General features: G+C 35.7%; 1 long non-coding RNA gene across 1 annotated transcript in view; it reads left to right on the plus strand.

Moving 5' to 3' along the window:
- The window catches only part of LOC138423621 (uncharacterized), a 45658-nt gene extending 25512 nt beyond the window's left edge, over nt 1-20146 (plus strand). Inside the window, exons 2-5 of the long non-coding RNA XR_011250330.1 lie at nt 12778-12916; nt 14444-14687; nt 15210-15273; nt 19699-20146. This is a non-coding gene — a long non-coding RNA (uncharacterized lncRNA). The remainder of the gene's footprint in view (nt 1-12777; nt 12917-14443; nt 14688-15209; nt 15274-19698) is intronic.
- Nucleotides 20147-20716: the final 570 nt, after the last annotated feature.

The following is a 20716-nucleotide window of genomic DNA, read 5'->3' on the forward strand; positions in this document are numbered from 1 at the left end:
ATTTTGGGTTAGGTCAACACAAAGCATATTGAATCCCAGTCAGGACAGCTTGTAGAATTTAGGGTAAGGCAATGTTTTGTGTTTGTCTTCTGAATAGCCAAGAATACACATACATACATACATACATACATACATATATATATATATATATATATATATATATATATACACACACACACACACACACACATATACATAAATTCCTAATATTTTAAAAGGAGAATTGTGCATAAAAAACACTCATTTTCCTACCATGAAGAAAGAGGACTAGAATTTTTGCAAAATAAAACTTGTGACTATTTTATTAGCAAGAAGGGTTTCATACATTTAAGTTTCTGGAGAAAAATCATCTCTTAAAGACAAAGTTCTCAGATCCTACTCAAATGAATAGCTAAGCCTCATTCCTTTGGAATTAGAAGAGTGATTATGTTGAATTCAGTCAGTATTTTTTATATTCATGAAAAATGTGGACAATTAAAAAGATAATCCTCTTTTAAACTTTCAATCTTAAACAGTTAATTTACTTAAACTACCACTTCTTTGAAATAGTGCAAAGGTAAACATTAGCCTTATTCACTCTGAATTATTGCCAAATCCATATTAGTGGGCTCTAAACTCTTAAAATGTTTAATTCTGTTAAAAAAAAAAACCTCACAAGGTTCTAATTATTAATCCAACAAATTAGCAGGTATGTACTTTTGCAAAATGTACCAAATTAGCTCATGGGAAACTTCGTCCCTGTGCCAAATCTGCAGTTGGCTCACTGTACAATTTCAAACATTCTTTATAGCTTTTACCTAAATATTCTAAATGCAGAATTATCTATATATTTTTAAAGCATTTTCATTTATTTTTAAAATTGTATTTATTTATTCTAATAAAATTAATGCATACAAAGGAAATATATCATTTATTTTTAAAATACATAATTATAATATTATTATTAATTTCCTTAAATACCCCTAACTCAATAACTAGAGCATTTCAAATGCTCGTTCATTCTCATATGTGTCCCCCACCCCTAGCCCTTTGCCTTGACTCCTCCATGTTTATCTTTCTGTTGTTTTAAAAATAGTCTTATAATAGATCCTTATATCCCTAAAAGTTATTTTTCTTGCTTTTACTTCCAGAAAACTAATACACTATATGTAATTTTCTGAGTCCTGTTTTCAGTCAAATTATTTTTTGAACACAATACTATCTATAGTATATTACTTCTTACTTTGAAATATATTTTGTTTTTGAAATATTTTATCTTGCCTTCTGAGCAAATATATTTTGGTGGTTTTCCTAATTCTTTCTTCTTTCATTTAGTACATATTTACTGAACACCTACTAGCTGCTAGCTACTCTTTCAGTAGAAAACATGCATAAACACAGTTCCCTGATCCTCATGGAGTTTATATTCTAATAAGGATAAACATCCTTATTTGTGAAATTTGTGGAACCATTGTCAAAATATTCTGTTTTATAATACAACATAAAATACTAATATTTTTTTCATATTAAAATACTTTACCTGTGGCTAAGACAACTTAATTTCAATCAGTAGCACATAATAGTTGATCAGCATCCTCTACAAATTTTGGTAATGCCAAGCTGTAAACATCTTTCATCTAAGGTTGAAAAATATTAGTAAATTTCAGTTTTCAGTTTTTAATTATGGGTAAGGTTGGACAACCTTTTTATGCTTACTCATTACTCATTTTTTTTTGTTTTTGAAAACTGTATTTCTGTCTTAACCCTCTTTTCCTATTGTCTTCTTAATGTTGATTTGTGAGAGTCCCTTTTTCATTTCTAAGTAACAATTCTTTTTTGAAAATATATTCTAATTTTTTTAAGAAGTCTTTTGGTAAACAGAAGTTCTTAATTTTTAAGTAGACAAATTGGTCACATTTTTAGGATAGGTTTCTTTGTAAGTTGTTAAGGAAATCCTTACCAATTCAAGTTATAAAGATATTCTTTTATTCATTTGTTTAAATATTTCAAAGTTTTGTCTCAATGTCCTTATTCCATCTGGAATAGATTTTTATATGCAGATTTGTTTTGTTCAGTTGCTCAGTCATGTCTGACTCATTGCAACCTCATGGACTATAGCACACCAGGCTGCCCTGTACTTCACAATCTCCTGGAGATTGCTTGAACTCATGTCCATTGAGTCAGTGATGCCATCCAACCATCTCGTTCTCTCTCCCCTTCTCATTCTCTCTCCCCTTCTCCTCCTGCCTTCACTCTTTCCCAGCATCAGGGTCTTTTCTAATGAGTCAGCTCTTCATATCAAGTGGCCAAAGTATTGGAGTTTCAGCTTCAGCATCAGTCCTTCCAATGAATATTCAGCATTGATTTCCTTTAGGATGGACTGGTTTGATCTCCTTGCAGTCCAAAGGACTCTCAGAGTCTTTTCAAATACCATAGTTCAAAGGCATCAATTCTTTGGTGCCTTCTTTATAGTCCAACTCTCACATCCATGTATGACTACTGAAAACCCATAGCTTTTTCTATATGGACTTTTACTGGCAAAGTAATATTTGGTTTGCCATATCTTTTCTTCCAAGGAGCAAGTATCTTTTAATATTATGGCTGCAGTCACCATCTGCAGCGATTTTAGAACTCAAGAAAATGATGTCTGTTGTTGTTTCCACTGTTTCCCCATCTATTTGCCATGAAGTGATGGGACCAGATGCCATGATCTTAGTTTTTTGAATGCTGGGTTTTAAGGCAGCTTTTTCATTCTCCTCTTTCACCTTCATGAAGAGGCTCTTTAGTTCTTCTTTGCTTTCTGCCATAAGGGTGGTGTCATCTGCATATCTGAGGTTATTGATATTTCTCCCAGCAATCTTGATTCCAGCTTGTGTTTCATCCAGCCTGACATGTTTCATGGTGTACTCTGCATATAAGTTAAATAAGCAGTGTGACAATATATAGCCTTGATGTACTCCTTCCCTACTTTTTAACCAGTCTGTTGTTCCATGTCTGGTTCTAACTGTTACTTCTTGACCTGCATATAGGGCTCTCAGGAGACAGGTAAGGTGGTCTGGTATCTCTTTAAGAATTTTTGTGATCCACAAAGTCAAATGTTTTAGCATAGTCAATAAAGTAGAAGTAGATGTGTGAGCATTTAATTTTATTTTATTTTTCCATGTAGATATGAATTATTTCAGTATTGTTTAACAAAATGATTTATGCCATCCCCAGGAATTTTTAAAATCATCCTTTTTGAATCTCAAGATTCTAATAAATCGTGTGTGTTCAGTCACTCAACTGTGTCTGACTCTTTGTGGCCCTATGGACTGTAGCCCACCAAACTCCTCTGTCCGTGGAATTTTGCATGGAAAAGTATTGGAGTGAGTTGCCATTTCCTCCTCCAGGGGACTTACCCCACCTTAAGATCAAACCCTGTCTCTAGCATCTCCTTCATTGGCAGGAGGATACTTTTACTACTGTACCACCTCAAAGCCCTTCTAATAAATTATGTTGGATATTTTTTCTGTCATTTTCCTCCTCAGATGAAGGTAAATGTTGATGTTATGGACACTGGGTAGGGACAGTAATCTCATCTTGCTCTTTTTCAAGATTACCTTGTCTATTCTTAGCATGTTGCTTTGTCATGCGTAGAAAAATATTTCAGAAAATTTTATTTGATTTACATTGAATTTATAGATAGATTTTGGGAGGCTTTATTGTCACTATGATAGATATGTTAACTTCTCTGTGATCTTTTATCAAATTTTCTTTATATATATTAGCTAATTTAATAGATTCATCTGAGTTTGAAATGATTGTATTTTCTTGAATTTGTCAAAATGTAATGGAGATCAGCCCTGGGATTTCTTTGGAAGGAATGATGCTATAGCTGAAACTCCAGTACTTTGGCCACCTCATGCGAAGAGTTGACTCATGGGAAAAGACTCTGATGCTGGGAGGGATTGGGGGCAGGAGGAGAAGGGGACGACCCAGGATGAGATGGCTGGATGGCATCACGGACTCAATGGACATGAGTCTGAGTGAACTCCGGGAGATGGTGATGGACAGGGAGGCCTGGCGTGCTGCGATTCATGGGGTCACAAAGAGTTGGACACGACTGAGCGACTGAACTGAACTGAACTGAACTGAATGATGATTTTTAGCCCTAGTAATGCTTTTGTCCTTAGTTAATTTAATGTATTTAATGTATTAAGTGTTCAGTAAATACTACGAACTTGAGATGCAAAATAAGGTAATAAAACATCACACATTTGGCCCATTTCAAGAGTTTCTTTGGGGATGATTCCTTTGTTTGCTGGGCATGTAGCAAAAGCGTTCTGAATACATCACAAGATAAGCTGCTCTGGCAGATTGACTGTTTTGATTTAAAGGCAATTGAGAAAAAACAAATATAAGAAAACCATTTTCATCTTTTCCTATTTTGAAAAGCACGAGATGGAATTCCTGTGTGAAAGATGTCCTCCCTATACTAGAAAAGTAACATTCTTATCATTAAGAAGGAGAAGTTGAGACAAAGAGACTTTTATACAGACCAGACTTTGTTAAAATAATTCCATTCTTATCTTCCTTTAGCCTCCCCATACAGTTTTCTTGGGCTTCCCAAGTGGTCCAATGCAGGAGACACAAATTCAATCCCTGGGTTAGGAAGATACCCTGAAAAAAGAAATGGCAACCCACTCCAGTATTCTTGACTGGAAAATCCCAAGGACAGAGGAGCCTGGCAGGCTACATAGTCCATGGGGTCACAAAAAGTCAGACATGACTGTGACTGAACAATAAAAAGCATGGTTTACTTACTTTTCCACAATTGCCTCTGTTCAACCTAATATAAAATCACCCAGGTTTCACCATTTCTTTGGGGTGTTCATTTCTTGTGAAGGATCCCATATCATATAAACCTACATTAAATAAATGAGTATGCCTTTCTTCTGTTGATGGCTTATATCAGTTTAATTCTCAGACTCCATCAAGAAAAAAAAAATAAAAAACACTCGAAGAGATTAAGGGTAAGATATTGCCTCTCCTGCAGTAGCAAAAAATATTTTCAGGAATCAAAATCATAAGAGGCCCTAATAGCCTTGTTAGGAAGACCAGTCTTGCATGAAAATTGTGCTTGTCTGGCTTGGCTGTGCCTACATAACCTGCCACTGCAGATGTCATCAGAGCTCATTTCACTGAGTCTTCTCTGTTTATCCCCAAAATCTGTTCAATATTATTAGATGACCTTTCTACATTGTATCATTTCCACTTTCATAATAGGAATTTTCTTAACAAAACCGGATTTCCTTTAAGATTCACAATATTCAATAGAGCTCATGTACTGCTCTCACTCCCACTTCCAAAGGTCATTCTTCAGTTCAGTTCAGTCTCTCAGTCATGTCCGAATCTTTGTGACCCAATGGGCTACAACACACCAAACTTCCCTGTCCGTCAGCAACTCCCAGAGCTTACTCAAACTCAAGTCCATAGAGTCGGTATGCCATCCAACCATTTCATCCTCTGTCATCCCCTTCTCCTCCCGCCTTCAATCTTTCCTGGCATCTTTACCAATGAGTCAGTTCTTCACATCACATAGCCAAAGTATTGGAGTTTCAGCTTCAGCATCAGTCCTTCCAATTTATATTCAGGAATGATTTCTTTATGATGGACTGGTTGGATCTCCTTGCAGTCCAAGGGACTCTCAAGAGTCTCTCCAACACCATAGTTCAAAAGCATCAGTTCTTTGCACTCAGATTTCTTTATAGTCCAACTCTCACATCCATACATGACTACCGGCAAAACCATAGCTTTGACTAGGTGGACATTTGTTAGCAAAGGAATGTCTCTGCATTTTAATATGATATCTAGGTTGGTCATAACTTTTCTTCTGAGGGGCAAGCATCTTTTAATTTCATGGCTGTAGTCACCATCTGCAGTGATTTTGGAGCCCCCCAAAATAAAGTCAGTCACTCTTTCCATTGTTTCCCCATCTATTTGCCATGAAGTGATGGGACCAGTTGCCATGTTCTTCATTTTCTGAATGTTGAGTTTTAAGTCAACTTTTTCACTCTCCTCTTTCACTTTCCTCAAGAGGCTTTTTAATTCTTCTTCACTTTCTGCCGTAAGGGTGGTGTCATCTGCATATATGAGGTTATTAATATTTCTCCCAGCAATCTTGATTTCAGCTTGTGCTTCACTCAGCCCAACATTTCTCATGATGCCCTCTGTATATAGGTGAAATAAACAAAGTGACAATATACAGCCTCGATATACTCCTTTACCAATTTGGAACCAATCTGTTGTTCCATATGCAGTTCTAACTGTTGCTTCTTGACCTGCATACAGATTTCTCAGGAGGCAGGGCAGGTGGTCTGGTATTCTCATTGCTTGAAGAATTTTCCACAGTTTGTTGTGATCCACATGGTCAAAGGCTTTGGTATAGCCAATAAAGCAGATATTTTTCTGGAACTCTCTGGCCTTTTTGATGATCCAGTGGATGTTGGCAATTTGATCTCTTGTTCCTCTGCCTTTTTTAAATCCAGCTTGAACATCTGGAAGTTCTTGGTTCATGTACTGTTGAAGCCTGACTTGGAGAATTTTCAGCATTACCTTCCTAGCATGTGAAATGAGTACAGCTGTGTAGTAGTTTTAACATTCTTTGGCATTGCCCTTCTTTAGGATTGTAATGAACTGATCTTTTCCAATCCTGTGGCCACTGCTGAGTTTTCCAGATTTCCTGACATAATGGGTGCAGCACTTTTACAGAATCATCTTTTAGAATTTGAAAAAGCTCAACTAGAATTCCATCATCTCCACTAGATTTGCTTGTAGTGATGCTTCCTGAGGCCCACTTGACTTTGCATTCCAGGATGTCTGGCTCTAGGTGAATGATCACACCATCATGATTATCTGGGTCACGAAGGTCTTTTTTATATAATTCTTTTGTGTATTCTTGCCATCTCTTCTTAATTTCTTCTGCTTTTGTTGCTGGTGCTGCTGCTGCTAAGTCACTTCAGTCGTGTCTGACTCTGCAACCCCATAGACGGCAGCCCACCAGGCTCCCCCATCCCTGGGATTCTCCAGGCAAGAATACTGGAGTGGGTTGCCATTTCCTTCTCCAATGCATGAAAGTGAAAAGTGAAAGTGAAGTCGAGGTGCATACAATTTCATTCCTTTATTGTGCCCAACTTTGCATGAAATGTTCTCTTGGTATCTCTAATTTTCATAAAGACATCTCTAGTCTTTCCCTTTCTATTTTGTCCCACTGTTTCTTTGCATTGATCACTGAGAAAGGCTTTCTCATCTCTCCTTGCTATTCTTTGAAACTCTGCATTTAAATGGGTATATCTTTCCTTTCTCCTTTTCCTTTCACATCTTTTCTTTTCTCAGCTATTTGTATGGACTCCTCAGACAACCATTTTGCCTTTTTGCATTTCTTTTTCTTGGGGATGGTGTTGATCACTGCCTCTGTACAATGTCACAAACCTCTGTCCATATTTCTTTAGTCACTCTGTCTATCAGATCTAATCAGAACTAAAATAAGATCATTCTAATAGGCTTAAAATCACTTGTCTTTTTAGACAATAATTGATTAAAAAATGAACATTGATTCAATTTAGGTTAATGCAACTGAAAAGGTTTCCTTCTAAAAGGGAATTTTCTGTTCTGGAATTACCTAGTGTATGGATCATAGAGAACTTTGTTCTTCTGAATTTTGTTTTAACCAAATTTAAGACCTGGAGTTACTATAATAACTGTAACTGACTGACATGAAAGGATATGAAGAGGAACAGAGTGAGGAGAATCATACAGAAATGGGACAGGGATCATTAAAGCCAAACTTTTGAGCCAAACCAATCTTCGAATTTCTGGTTTGAATTTTGGACCACCTGCTTCCTGTTTCTGCCCAGCATCCATGGTTCTACTACATCCTGGCCAGGGTTGGGCCCAGAGACAGGAATGCTTGAAGTCTGGCTCAACAAGTTTTAGGACAACACCCTGAACACCTGTAAGAGTCTACACTTATGGATTTCTCTGTCCCCAGGAGGAAATGGTGGTGATATGAAATAGAAAAATTGGAAAACATATGACATAAATAAAGAAACCATATAAGAAAGGCAAAATTATCTTTTCTTTTCTTTTTTTTTTAATGAGCATAACATTTACATTGGCAATGGTCACTAGAAATCGTGTATCAGGCCTCAGTAATTATTTGAATAACACCTAAAGTCATCTCATGGGAAACAGCAGGTTCTGTGTCCACCTACCTCATAATAACCAAATGAGATCCAGGTGAAGACAGCAGGGCCTACGTTCAGGTTCAGCTGTGAGGTGCCATTCATATAGTACATTAAATGAACAGCACTTAAATGGCACCCCTGGAGTTACATAACAATTACAAATCTGTTTATAGAAAAGAATCCTTACCAAGAAAAACAAGTTAAGACAACAATTCTAAAACTAGAAAAATTGCTTTCTTATACTTTCAAGATTCCTTTGAAAAGTGATATATTTAATTTTATTTAATTCAGAAATTTCTTTTTGGCCTTTAAGTTGTAAACAGAATTGTTCTAGTACTCTTTACATCTTGAAGTTATTACGATTTATTAAGTCATTTATTGCCAATACTGAAGTACATTATAGCAGATAAACCTGAACAAGAGTTACTTTTCATCATGATCATTTAGCAACTAAGGAATTCAATGCCATAAGAATTAAATTCTCGTCTCTTTATTTTTATCTATTTATTTTCACTAGTTCATCCATTGAGTTCTAATATTTTGTATTTGAGGATATTTAAAGTTCAATATTTTTACCTACATATGAAATATATTTCCTCATTCTAATAATTAAGATTTTTATGATCAGGTTAAGGAGAAAAGCTTGTTAAATTCTTCTAAAATCTATATATTCTCCCCAAATCAGGAAGACCAGATACTAACCAAAAACCCCCTCTGTTTCTTTATACAGAAGCAGTTTTTGTAAAGTAAATATACTATAGTTTTATAGTTTAAGTAGGCAAGTGAAAAAAAAATTGTAGCATCTTTGATTTTAAAAAGAGAGAAAAAAGATAGATAGATCTCAGGAGAATAGTCCTTAAGCCTTGCTGACTTCTCTGCTATGAATCAACTTGGAACTGGAGCATGCTAGCAGTATTTGAAATATATAAAGTGTTCTCCACATGATATATGTTAATTGAGCTAGAGTCTCATCTCACATAACTTAATTGGAGAATGATAAAGGTCATTAAATTTTAGGATGGCTATGTGGATGACATATAGAATGAGGGAAAGACAGCACCGCAAGAAAATGTGAAGCCTGGGACAAGGAAAGCAGAATGTCTTCTGTTAGGAGGTTTTACCAATAACTGCGTAAGTAATCAGGGAAAGTGCATAGCTAATATTTTCCTTCCCACTCTTGATGCCTCCTTTGAATTTCTTATATCTTGAAAAGTATCAGCCATCCTTTCTTTGATGCAGAGAGTAAATAAACTTTTTGCATGAATAAAATTAGTCGTCTTAAATAGTATATCTGGAAGAAGAAATAAGACATTATTTTTGATATATCCAAAAAGCTGGATTAAATTTGAATTAAACAAATAGGTGTTTATAGGAAGGCATATACAGTTTGGACTAGAACATCCCAGAATTATTGAAATTTGCTCACAGCTTAAGTTCAGTTTGTCTCTGTTTCTCCATTGTTGGAATAATGTGTATAGAAACGTGTCTATAAGCTACAAAGCACATGATTGACATCTTTTCTAAGAGCTAAACACTTTTTGAGCTCTTACACTTGGTTATGAATTCAGCATCTATATGTGCATTTCATAAATCTCAGTAAGTTTAAAGAATTCTGTGCTGAACTCAGATAGAAGCCCCCTCACCATGTCTGTCTCTCTAGGCACCTTTGTATTTAGGTACTTTACATAAAAAGAAATCAGAGTAAGAGATTAAAAACCCTAATGTTCTGATCCAAAACTTAAAAAAATAAATAAATAAACATGAAGAAATAAGTCCCAACCATAGTTTCCTATTAAACTCTTCAAAGTGTCACTATAAAATTGATTTAGAAGAATTACTATTAAAGCTTTTCAAAATACACCATTTGCTACACATTCAGTCTTTTTAGGTTACTGATTTTTAAAATTATTTTTGTTAAAAGAATACTTCATAGTCAACTGGAAACTTCATTTGGGAAGGGATCATAGCTGTCTTGTTCAGCTTTATGGACTAGAGATCAACCAATTCCTGAATGGATGAATCCATCTTTATTGAAAATATAGATTTGCTTGTTAAATAACAGAATGGTAGTATTATAATAATATTCCCTTGAAAACTTAAATTTAAATGCAATAATAGGAGTAAAGAACAAATAGATATGTTCATTTAAACTTGGAAAACAGAGGAATGTTGATATCTCAGTTTAATGTTTGTGAAAATGAATCCAGCAGGAAAATAAGCATTATTAGTTTCAACCTTTCACTATTTTGTGGTTATTTTAGTTTAGCAGAAGTTTGCTATTATAGAATAAGATCTACTCTGAAAATATGATTGAGTATACTTCTTATATGTTTATAAAATAAAAGACTTCTATCATACCAACAGAGCCAAAATTAATTTTTTCGCCTTTAAAATAAATTGGAGTATAGTTGATATATGATGTGTTAGTTTCAGGTGTACAGTAAAGTGAATCAGTTATATATATATATATCCACTCTTTTTCAGATTTCCTTCTCATTTAGGTCACCACAGAAAATGTCTTCTTCTTTTTTTTTTCTTATGTGTGTGTATGGTGTTCAAGAGTGTTTTAATTTCATTCTTTTCAGGTAGCTGTTCAGTTTTCCCAGCACCATTTACTGAAAAAACTGTCTTTTCTCCATTTTATGTTCTTGCCTCCTTTGTCGTAGATTAGTTGATCATAATTGCATGGATTTATCTCTGGGCTTTCTGTCCTGGTTCATTGATCTATATTTATATTTTTGTGCCATTACCAAACTGTTTTGATTACTATAGCTTTCAGTTCAGTTCAGTTCAGTCGCTCAATCATGTCCAACTCTTTGCGACCCCATGAATTGCAGCACACCAGGCCTTCCTGCCCATCACCAACTCCCGGAGTTCACTCAGATTCATGTCCATCGAGTCAGTGATGCCATCCAGCCATCTCATTCTCTGTCGTCCCCTTCTCCTCCTGCCCCCAATCCCTCCCAGCATCAAAGTCTTTTCCAATGAGTCAGCTGTTCGCATGAGGTGGCCAAAGTACTAGAGTTTCAGCTTTAGCATCATTCCTTCCAAAGAAATCCAAGGGCTGATCTCCTTCAGAAGGGACTGGTTGGATCTCCTTGCAGTCCATGGGACTCTCAAGAGTATTCTCCAACCCCACAGTTTAAAAGCATCAATTCTTTGGTGCTCAGCCTTGTTCACAGTCCAACTTTCATATCCATACATGACCACTGGAAAAACCATAGCCTTGACTAGACAGACCTTAGTCGGCAAAGTAATGTCTCTGCTTTTGAATATGCTATCTATGTTGGTCATAACTTTTCTTCCAAGGAGTAAGCGTCTTTTAATTTCATGGCTGCAGTCACCATCTGCAGTGATTTTGGAGCCCCAAAAAATAAAGTCTGACACTATTTCCACTGTTTCCCCATCTATTTGCCATGAAGTGATGGGACCGGATGCCATGATCTTCATTTTCTGAATGTTGAGCTTTAAGCCAACTTTTTCACTCTCCTTTTTCACTTTCCTCAAGAGGCTTTTTAGTTCCTCTTCACTTTCTGATATAAGGGTGGTGTCATCTGCATATTTGAGGTTATTGATATTTCTCCCGGCAATCTTGATTCCAGCTTGTATTTCTTCCAGTCCAGCTAAGCAGGGTGACAATATACAGCCTTGATGTACCCCTTTTCCTATTTGAAACCAGTCTGTTGTTCCATGTACCCCGAATAACCAAAGCAATCTTGAGAAAGAACAGAGCTAGAGGAATCAGGCTACCTGTCATCAGACTATACTACAGAAGTACTTTCAAAATGACTGCACTTTTAATCTGGTTACCAAATACTAATTTACATTTTTCCACTAAGCAGACTTAGTCTTTCAGAAAATTTTTATATAAGATATATCTTTCCAATTATTAATGGAGCATATAAAGGGCATAAAGGGATGTAAATCTCTGTCTGTTCAGGATGTTTCTTACATGAAAAGTCAGCAGAATTTCCACAGCTCAACTGCCATTTAGTCAGCTTTTTTAAGAATAGTGTTGATGTTTAAACTCTTTTATGGGTGCCAAGATTCACTGTTTAAATATTCAGCTTTAAAACGATTGCCAGAAAATGACACAGTGCTATTTCCCTTCTCTTGTGAGTATGTTTGATTTATAAAATTAAATTGAGTTAAAAGTGAGGCATATTTTTGCCAGAATTTCATTAGACAAGCAGATACTTCACATCAAACTTGTGTAATACTTTTTGCACTTATCAATGCTTCAGGTAAAATTCTTACATTTTTCAGTCATGGTATCTGTGTAGAAAATGTCTTTTAAAATGCATTGAAAGAGGGAAATATTTTAATGTCATTTCTATTAAGGCATAGAAAGATGCTTATCAGTTTCCTGACCTGATTCTTTACACATTCAGAAAGTCTCAGAACTCTAAGAGAGGACTACATTAGTCCTCTCCTAATAAGGTCTGCCAAAGATTAGACTTTATGTAATTACCTAAACAAAAAAAATGGCTAATTACTGCAATATAATTTCAGGCCTTCTATATAAATCCTATTCCTTCTTATTTAAATAACATTTCTATATGCAAATTCGTAGGATTTAATAAGCATATCCCCTGGAGAAGGAAATAACTATTCCAGTATTCTTGCCTGGAAAATCCCATGGACAGAGGAGCCTGGTGAGCAGTATCTCATGGGGTTGCAAAGAGTCACACACAGCTGAGCAACTGAGCACAGTAAGCACATAGTTAAAATTATTTTAGCCACTGCTCTAATTAAAATCTGTTTCCTCTCTGATTCAGATATAAGTCATATTCAAACTCTGCTTCCTTGATTGCCTTTATTGTCTTCCCTACTTGAAATGACATTGCATTTTCATTCATCAGTTTATCTTTTTAAGAATTTCATCACATTATGCTTCTGCTCTGGCCCTGGTTTGATTTTAGTTTGTCAGTTTGCATACAGCTTCCATTGTGCACCACCTGTAACTTTGAGTAAGTTACTTGAGTTTCTATCCTTCAATTTTTTATCTATAAAACAGAAATGAGCAAAGTATATACTCATAATATTATTGTAAGGATTACATGAGCTAATACATAAAGCATTTATACATAGCAAGCTTCAAGCCTTTATTACCCTTAGTACAGGCTTTCATTGTTCTTTTCACCAAAGTCTACACTTTTTTACACTGCCCTTTCCTTCTGATGAATACTTGCTGGATTTCTATGTGGTGGCATACAATCTGTTACTTAATCATGAATTCATTTATTTTAGTGAGTCTTGTTTCATCAAGGCAATTGCAACCCCCTCGAAGATAATCCATCTGTTAGCTGGTTGGCATTATACAATGTTTGGCCACACAACATCCTTGATTATTTAAAATAGTACCCTACAAATAACAGAAGCAGTAGTTATTATCATAACAAAAATAGCTAGCATTCATTAAATTCTTATCCTTGCAACTGTAGAACTTTTACATTCATTGTCTTTTAAAATCCATATAATATTCTGAAATAGATCCTATTTTCACATTATCTTACAATGAAGGAACTGAAAAATGGAAGGGTGGAGTGACTTTCTCAAGATTACGTAACAACCGGTAAGTGTCATTAACATCATTGACTTTGGTGGGCCGATAGGGGCTGCCTGGCCCAAAAGCACAAGGCACTTCTCTCTTCCTCACAGCCCCAGAGCTTCACATTCTTATTGCATGAACTCTTCATTCTTATTTCTGTACTTCTGTCCAGTCAGTTCCATATAGCACCACGTGTTTCATGTTCAGTTTCCTATAGCAATAGGGAGAAGGGTGGTGATTAGCCATATTTGAAGCCTGTCTCCCTGTGGAATCTCTATAGAGTTCTTTTTTTTTTTTTTCTTTTTCTGTTCAGTTAAAGAAATGTAAATAGACTGGAGTCTGTCAACACCATACAAATCTTAATCTAAATTGGATTTTTAAAATTGTAATTGCTTTTCATTATATTTGTATAGCAATTTCTTCATTAATATGAATGTATTCTAGGTTTTATTTTCTAACTTCTTAACAAGAACTTGTCATAGAATAAAATGGTCAATTTCACAGAATACTGGATTTGGATAAGAGTTTAGAGACTCTCAGTCCCATATACTTTGTCAATGATGAACCAGAGCTTAAAGAGGGGTCTTTCCTATGTACCTTGGTTAAGCTGACAGATAAGCTATTGTGATAGAGATTCAAAAATACAGGAACTATAAAAACATCACTTTTTCTTCTCTCTTTTCTGTAGAAGCCCTTATGTGAAAGGCCGAGATCATCAGGGAATCTCTGCTCTGCTTGTCAGAGAGCCAGACTTTTTTTTCTTTGTTGCTCTCAACTCTCCTATAGTATTTTCATATTGTGCATGACAAAGGCCGAGACACTGCCTTGGCACATCTACCGACAGGAAAAAGGAAAGAGAAGTGGCAGAAGCATTCTACACCTAAAAGCCAAGATCCAAAGGGACACATGACGCAGCCACTCGTAGTCTGTGGGTAAGTTAATCAGAGTCATACTTGACTGCAGATGAGACTACAGAGTGCATTCTATGCGAGCAGCCCTAGGGACAGTTTGGGCACTATGGTAACAGGGAAGCTGGACTTTGGTGAACACCTGCAGGTCCCACCAGGTCACACAGAAAATGTAGATGGAAGACTTATACTGCCAAAATCATTTGCACTACTTTACGTTGAATAAATATATAATGCTAATGTTTTACAGTGTGTTTGTCTAATACTATTTTCTTACTTACATATAGTTGTTGTACTGGTGCTATTTGTTTCCTATTGCAACTTATGAGAATAAAAAATATTGTGTTTGCCAAAGTTGTTCTATAACTTCCAGTCAGTTGATGTGGCAGGCAGACATGAAGTGGTTGACTTTTTTAATCTTAATAAAGGTGCACACATACAAAGAACATATACTTATTATATAGTCAGAGCCTTTTGAATTGAGGTAGATAATAAAGGTATTCAAGTGTTTGTACTTTTAGTAACATCAGAGTTTTTGAGTTACAGACTACAAGATGGGGAATCCTTTCATGATGGTTGCAAGAAAAAGTTCAGTGGTAATCGTGGTGAGGTAGGTTGTCTACACCTGGATTAAGACCCATCAGGAATCAAAATCAGAAGACTGTTTTAGTCATACCTTTATTATTTTGTAACAGTGATTCTATATGATGCCTTGATTTTACAATAAAATATAATTATAATTAAGAAGTTCAAAGTTAGACAATTATTTGCATTTGACTTCTATAACTGTAACAAATTGATCTAAAACTTCCAGCACAAATGCTGTTGCTTGTTGTGTTATATACAGTTACACAATGGCAGAAGATAAAAATGCAGTTAGATCCATTTGACTCATTCCTTCATATATATTTATCAGCTGGAACAAACATTTGAAATATAACTCAGATAGGAGGCTCCAGAATTTGTCATTTGGCCCATAAGCCCTACTTTAAATTCTCTAAAATTTCCTTATCAAAAATAACTGATTTTATTTTTTACATTGTTCAATATCCATACGGTACACAAGAGAAATGGGTACATCAAAGTGCATATCATAATCATGGAATTCTATATAATTCTGGGATTATACATTACTTCTACAGAAGATGTATCTTTGAAATATAAAGAGTATCAACAATGCTGTCATAAAATGGTTGATTATTGTCTACATTGCTCATAGATTTTATAAATTAGATCTGGGATGATGAATTCTAAATAAATATTTGTCCAATGAATGTTGATTCTTAAAGGTGCATTCATGTTTGACTGACTTGTTCATCTACGGATATTAACTGTTCAAAATTCTGGAATCTGAGTGATTTGAATTTGAATCCAAACTGAGTCACTTATATGTTATGTGAGTTTCTTAGTTAAGTTCAGTTCAGTCATGTCCGACTCTATGCAACCCCCATGGGCTGCAGCACACTAGGCTTCCCTGTCCATCATCAACAACCGGAGCTTGCTTAAACTCATGTTCATTGAGTCAGTGATGCCATCCAACCATCTCATCCTCTGCCGCCCCCTTCTCCTCCTGCCTTCAGTCTTTACCAGCATCAGGGTCTTTTCAAATGAGTCAGGTCTTTGCCTCAGGTGGCCAAAGTATTGGAGCTTCAGCTTTAGCAACAGTCCTTCCAATGAATATTCAGGAATGATTTCCTTTAGGATTAACTGGTTTGATTTCCTTACGGTAGAAGGGACTCTCAAGTGTCTTTTACAACACCACAGTTCAAAAGCATCAGTTCTTCAGTGCTCAGCTTTCTTTATTGTCCAGCTCTCTCATCCCTACATGACTACTGGAAAAACCATAGCTTTGACTAGACAGAACTTCGTCAGCAAAGTAATATCACTGCTTTTTAATATGCTGTCTAGATTTGTCATAACTTTTATTTCAGGGAGCAAGCATGTTTTAATTTCATGGCTGCAGTCACCATCTGCAGTGATTTTGGAGCCTTATAAAGTTTCTCACTGTTTTCCATTGTTTCCCTATCTATTTGCTATGAAGTGAAGCAACTGGATTCCATGACCTTAGTTTTTTGAATGGTGAGTTTTAAGCTGACTTTTTCTCTCTCCTCTTTTCACTTTCATTAAGAGGCTCCTTAGCTCCTCTTCACTTTCTATCACAGGATGGTTTCTTCTGCATATCTGAGGTTATTGATATTTCTCCTGGCAATCTTGACTTCAGCTTGTGCTTCATCCAGCCTGGGGTTTTGCATGATGTACTCTGTGTATAAGTTAAATAAGCAGGATGACAATATACAGCCTTGATGTTCTCCTTTCCCAACATGGAACCAGGCTGTTGTTCCATATCTGGTTCTAACTGTTGCTTCTTGACCTGCATACAGACTTGCCAGGAGGCAGGTATTCCCATCTCTTTAAGAATTTTCCACACAGTCAAATATTCCACACTGTGATCCACAGAGTCAAAGGCTTTAGTGGAGTCAATGAAGCAGAATTAAATTTTTTTCCCTGGAATTATTCTCCTTTTTCTATGATTCAACAGGTGTTGGTAATTTGATTTCTGGTTCCTCTGTCTTTTCTAAATCCAGACTGAACATCTGAAAGTTCTCAGTTCACATACTGGTGAAGCCTAGCTTGGAGAGAATTTTGAGCATTACTTTACTAGCATGTGAGCTGAGTGCAATTGTGCAGTAGTTTGAACATTCTTTGGCAGTGCCTTTCTTTGGGATTGGAATGAAAACTGACCTTTTCCAGTCCTGTTAAGTTACATAAATTCTCATGTTCTCAGATTTCTGCTGTTGACAATAGGAAAATAAATGCTTGTGGACTTTTAGCCAGCAGTAGGCATTGGTTAACAGGCTAAAAAATGACTCATACAGCAACAGATGTGTAGTGTGTGCCCAAGAAAAGGTAGTCATTTCCATTCCAACTCTGCCCCTATATTTTCCTGTGCAATGACTGAATATGATTTATTTCCACATCTCAACAATATATAGTTAAGTGCCTTGTACAATAGATATATTTGTTGAACTGACATGCATTTGAAATAAATTATTAAAAAATACGAATATATTTCAAGAGAAAACATATCTTTTGGTTTATACTATCTGGACATCACAGATGAAAAATTATAATTAATTTGCCTCTGGTCTGAAATACCAGATAATGACTTAAATCCTCCAATTTAGTCTGTGTGCAAAGACTCAGTCTAAGATAAATATTTATGGTTTTTGTTTGGAACTACTGTGTCTTGGCAGTTGTTCAGTTCACTAGATGTTCTATTAAAACAGCATAACTGATTCAGTAGTTTCACTCAGGTGCAGGTTTTCCTAATGTTGTAGATCTCCTACAATAACCTGGAAAAAAAATAAATAAGGGAATCCAGAGGTTACACTAGTTATATAGTCATTAGGAGCAGGCTCCATAGTGAACTTGAAGTGATTTTCTTAATTGTAATTTCTCCACTTTCCATTATACTTGAGTCTTAAATTATAACTGACTACCTTCCTTAAATTCTTCATGACAGGTCTCATGCTGCCCTTGAAGAAAATATAAAGAAGAAAGCAGATGTTAAATCTCTTCCTCACCTAAAATACAAATAAGGACAATACATGAGAAAATAAAATCAGCTGTGCTCCCTAAAGCCCTGTTTTTCTCATACGTTTTTTGTAAATTTTTATTTCTATCTTGAAAAAATGTTTTTCACACATTTTAAAACAGTACTCATCCTAGATTTTACACATCACATTACCTGACAAAACTGTTAAAATATAATTTTATAGCTATCTACTATATAAGTTTAGATTATATGTATGCTCACATTTCTTTCATTCTTAGAATAGCCCACTGGCATTATTTGAAAAATGTCCATTGTTGATGTTATCCACCCCTCCCATGAATGTTTAAGAATCTGAAGCTTAAACAAAAAACAAGAAGGCAGAATCCTGCTTCTAAAAACCAGCAAAAGTTCACTGCTTATGTTTTTTTCTCATGATCTCACAGTGAGATGGTATTAATTTGGAACAGCCTCATTCTTCGGGCATTTTCATAATCTGTGATGAGCATTTTCATAATCTGTTGATGATTGACTTCAGTGCCTAAGCTCAAGGGTGCCCCAGATTTGGGATTGCACTCACAATTCTCTTAGTTTATGATTTACAGACACAGTGCGAGGTAGGTGGAGTTTGGAAGACCTAAGCAGTCCATGGGGTCGCTAGGAGTCCAACACGACTGAGCGACTTCACTTTCACTTTTCACTTCCATGCATTGGAGAAGGAAATGGCAACCCACTCCAGCCTTCTTGCCTGGAGAATCCCAGGGGTGGGGAAGCCTGGTGGGCTGCCGTCTCTGGGGTCGCACAGAGTCGTACACAACTGAAGTGACTTAGCAGCAGCAGCAGCAGCAAGCCTCTCTCAACAGAATGTTAGGGTAATACATTAGCCTAATCACTGGTTTACAGTCTCCTTTCCTTGTGGGATTGTTTTTAAAGGTCTTGGTCAGGCTATGCTAGTTACCTTCAATGAATTCCTACCTTTGAAAGTCAAGAATAACGAATTTGGATTTAGGTAAATTGAATCAATTTCACTTTAGATTTGCACTCCAGAGGCTTCTTAGAGTAACAGCACCTTTTAAATAAAAATAAATGTTGTTATACATTTTACCTTGGTAAATGGTACATTTTGTCACATTTTATTTGAATTCAATATAGAAAATATTTAAATAATAAATACTATTAAGTCTTTGAAGGGATATAAATTCCTCAAATCTGAAAGTAATTAAGAATTAGATTATTTCAAAACTGGTAGATAATTAGGTTTTAAACTACATTTCTTCTATTAAATCTGGGTATTTTCACAGGAATTGTAAATAGAATTATTGTAATTTTTATCAGAATTAAAAAAGAGTCTCTTTTCCTCAAGAATGGGTTGGATTTTGTGCCCCAGTTCTAATAAACTTAATCTATCATAACTGACAGTATGTGATTTCTGAGACCAGGTTCTAAAAAGCACTGTGGCTACCCCATTGCTCTTTCTCTTAGATTGTTACTTCTGAGTGGATCCACGTGCATTGTCATAAGGATACTCAATCAGGCCTATGGAGAGAGCCACATAGTACAGAACCGCTGCTTCCTGCCAGTAGCCAATAGAGAAATGAAGCTTCTCACTAACAGCTACATGAGTGAACCATTCTACAAGTGGATGATCCAGCCTCAGTCAAACCTACAGATGACGGCGACCTAAGGGCATCTTAACTGCAATTTCGCAAGAGATCTGTAGCTAAGAACCAGTTCACTAAGCCACTCACACATTTTTTAACCATATTAACTATGAGATCGTAAATGTTAACTGTTTTAAACTGCTAAACTCATGGGCAACTTTTCATGTAGTAATAAACAATGTCATCTTCAAGAAGGCATTCCTTCCACTGATTTCTACCATTCTCTAATTACTTATTCTGAATTTTGATAAATAAATTAGCTGACCGAATGCTTGTCCAGAATTTTTTTTCAGAATTATTTTCTACATTCTGTGTATAAAGAAACTCTCTAGCAGGAGATTTAGCTTGCATATACATAAGGTAATAGGACATTTGCTTGTCCTGCCTCAAACACATCTGTACTGCTGATGAACTGGAGAGAATTCAAGACGTTGTCATAGACTTATAGCATCAGAATAACCTTAAAGGGCAAACTAATCCAGCCTACCAGTTAACTAACCAATGCATAAACTAGAACATACATTTCATCACTCATAACTGTATTTGAACTCACAGTATCCAAAGAACAGGTTTCTGTCTGCAGACAGCTATAAATTTTAGAAAATCTTCATTTATATTAAGTGTTTGACCCTTTCAATTGAGCTTATGTTTTGAGGGTAGCCATACAGAACAAGTCTAGTCTCTTAAAAAAAAAAAATCAACTCTTCCTTTTAAAACTCAAAAATGCAAACCTATCTTAACACTAATATTAATCAGTTAATTTTCTTATTTATTTATTCACTTACTCAACAAAATCTTATTGGATCTCTACCAAATATGTCACTATGATAGAAATTGTT

Source organism: Ovis canadensis, chromosome 1 (assembly GCF_042477335.2).
Source record: "Ovis canadensis isolate MfBH-ARS-UI-01 breed Bighorn chromosome 1, ARS-UI_OviCan_v2, whole genome shotgun sequence".
Lineage (NCBI taxonomy): Eukaryota > Metazoa > Chordata > Mammalia > Artiodactyla > Bovidae > Ovis > Ovis canadensis.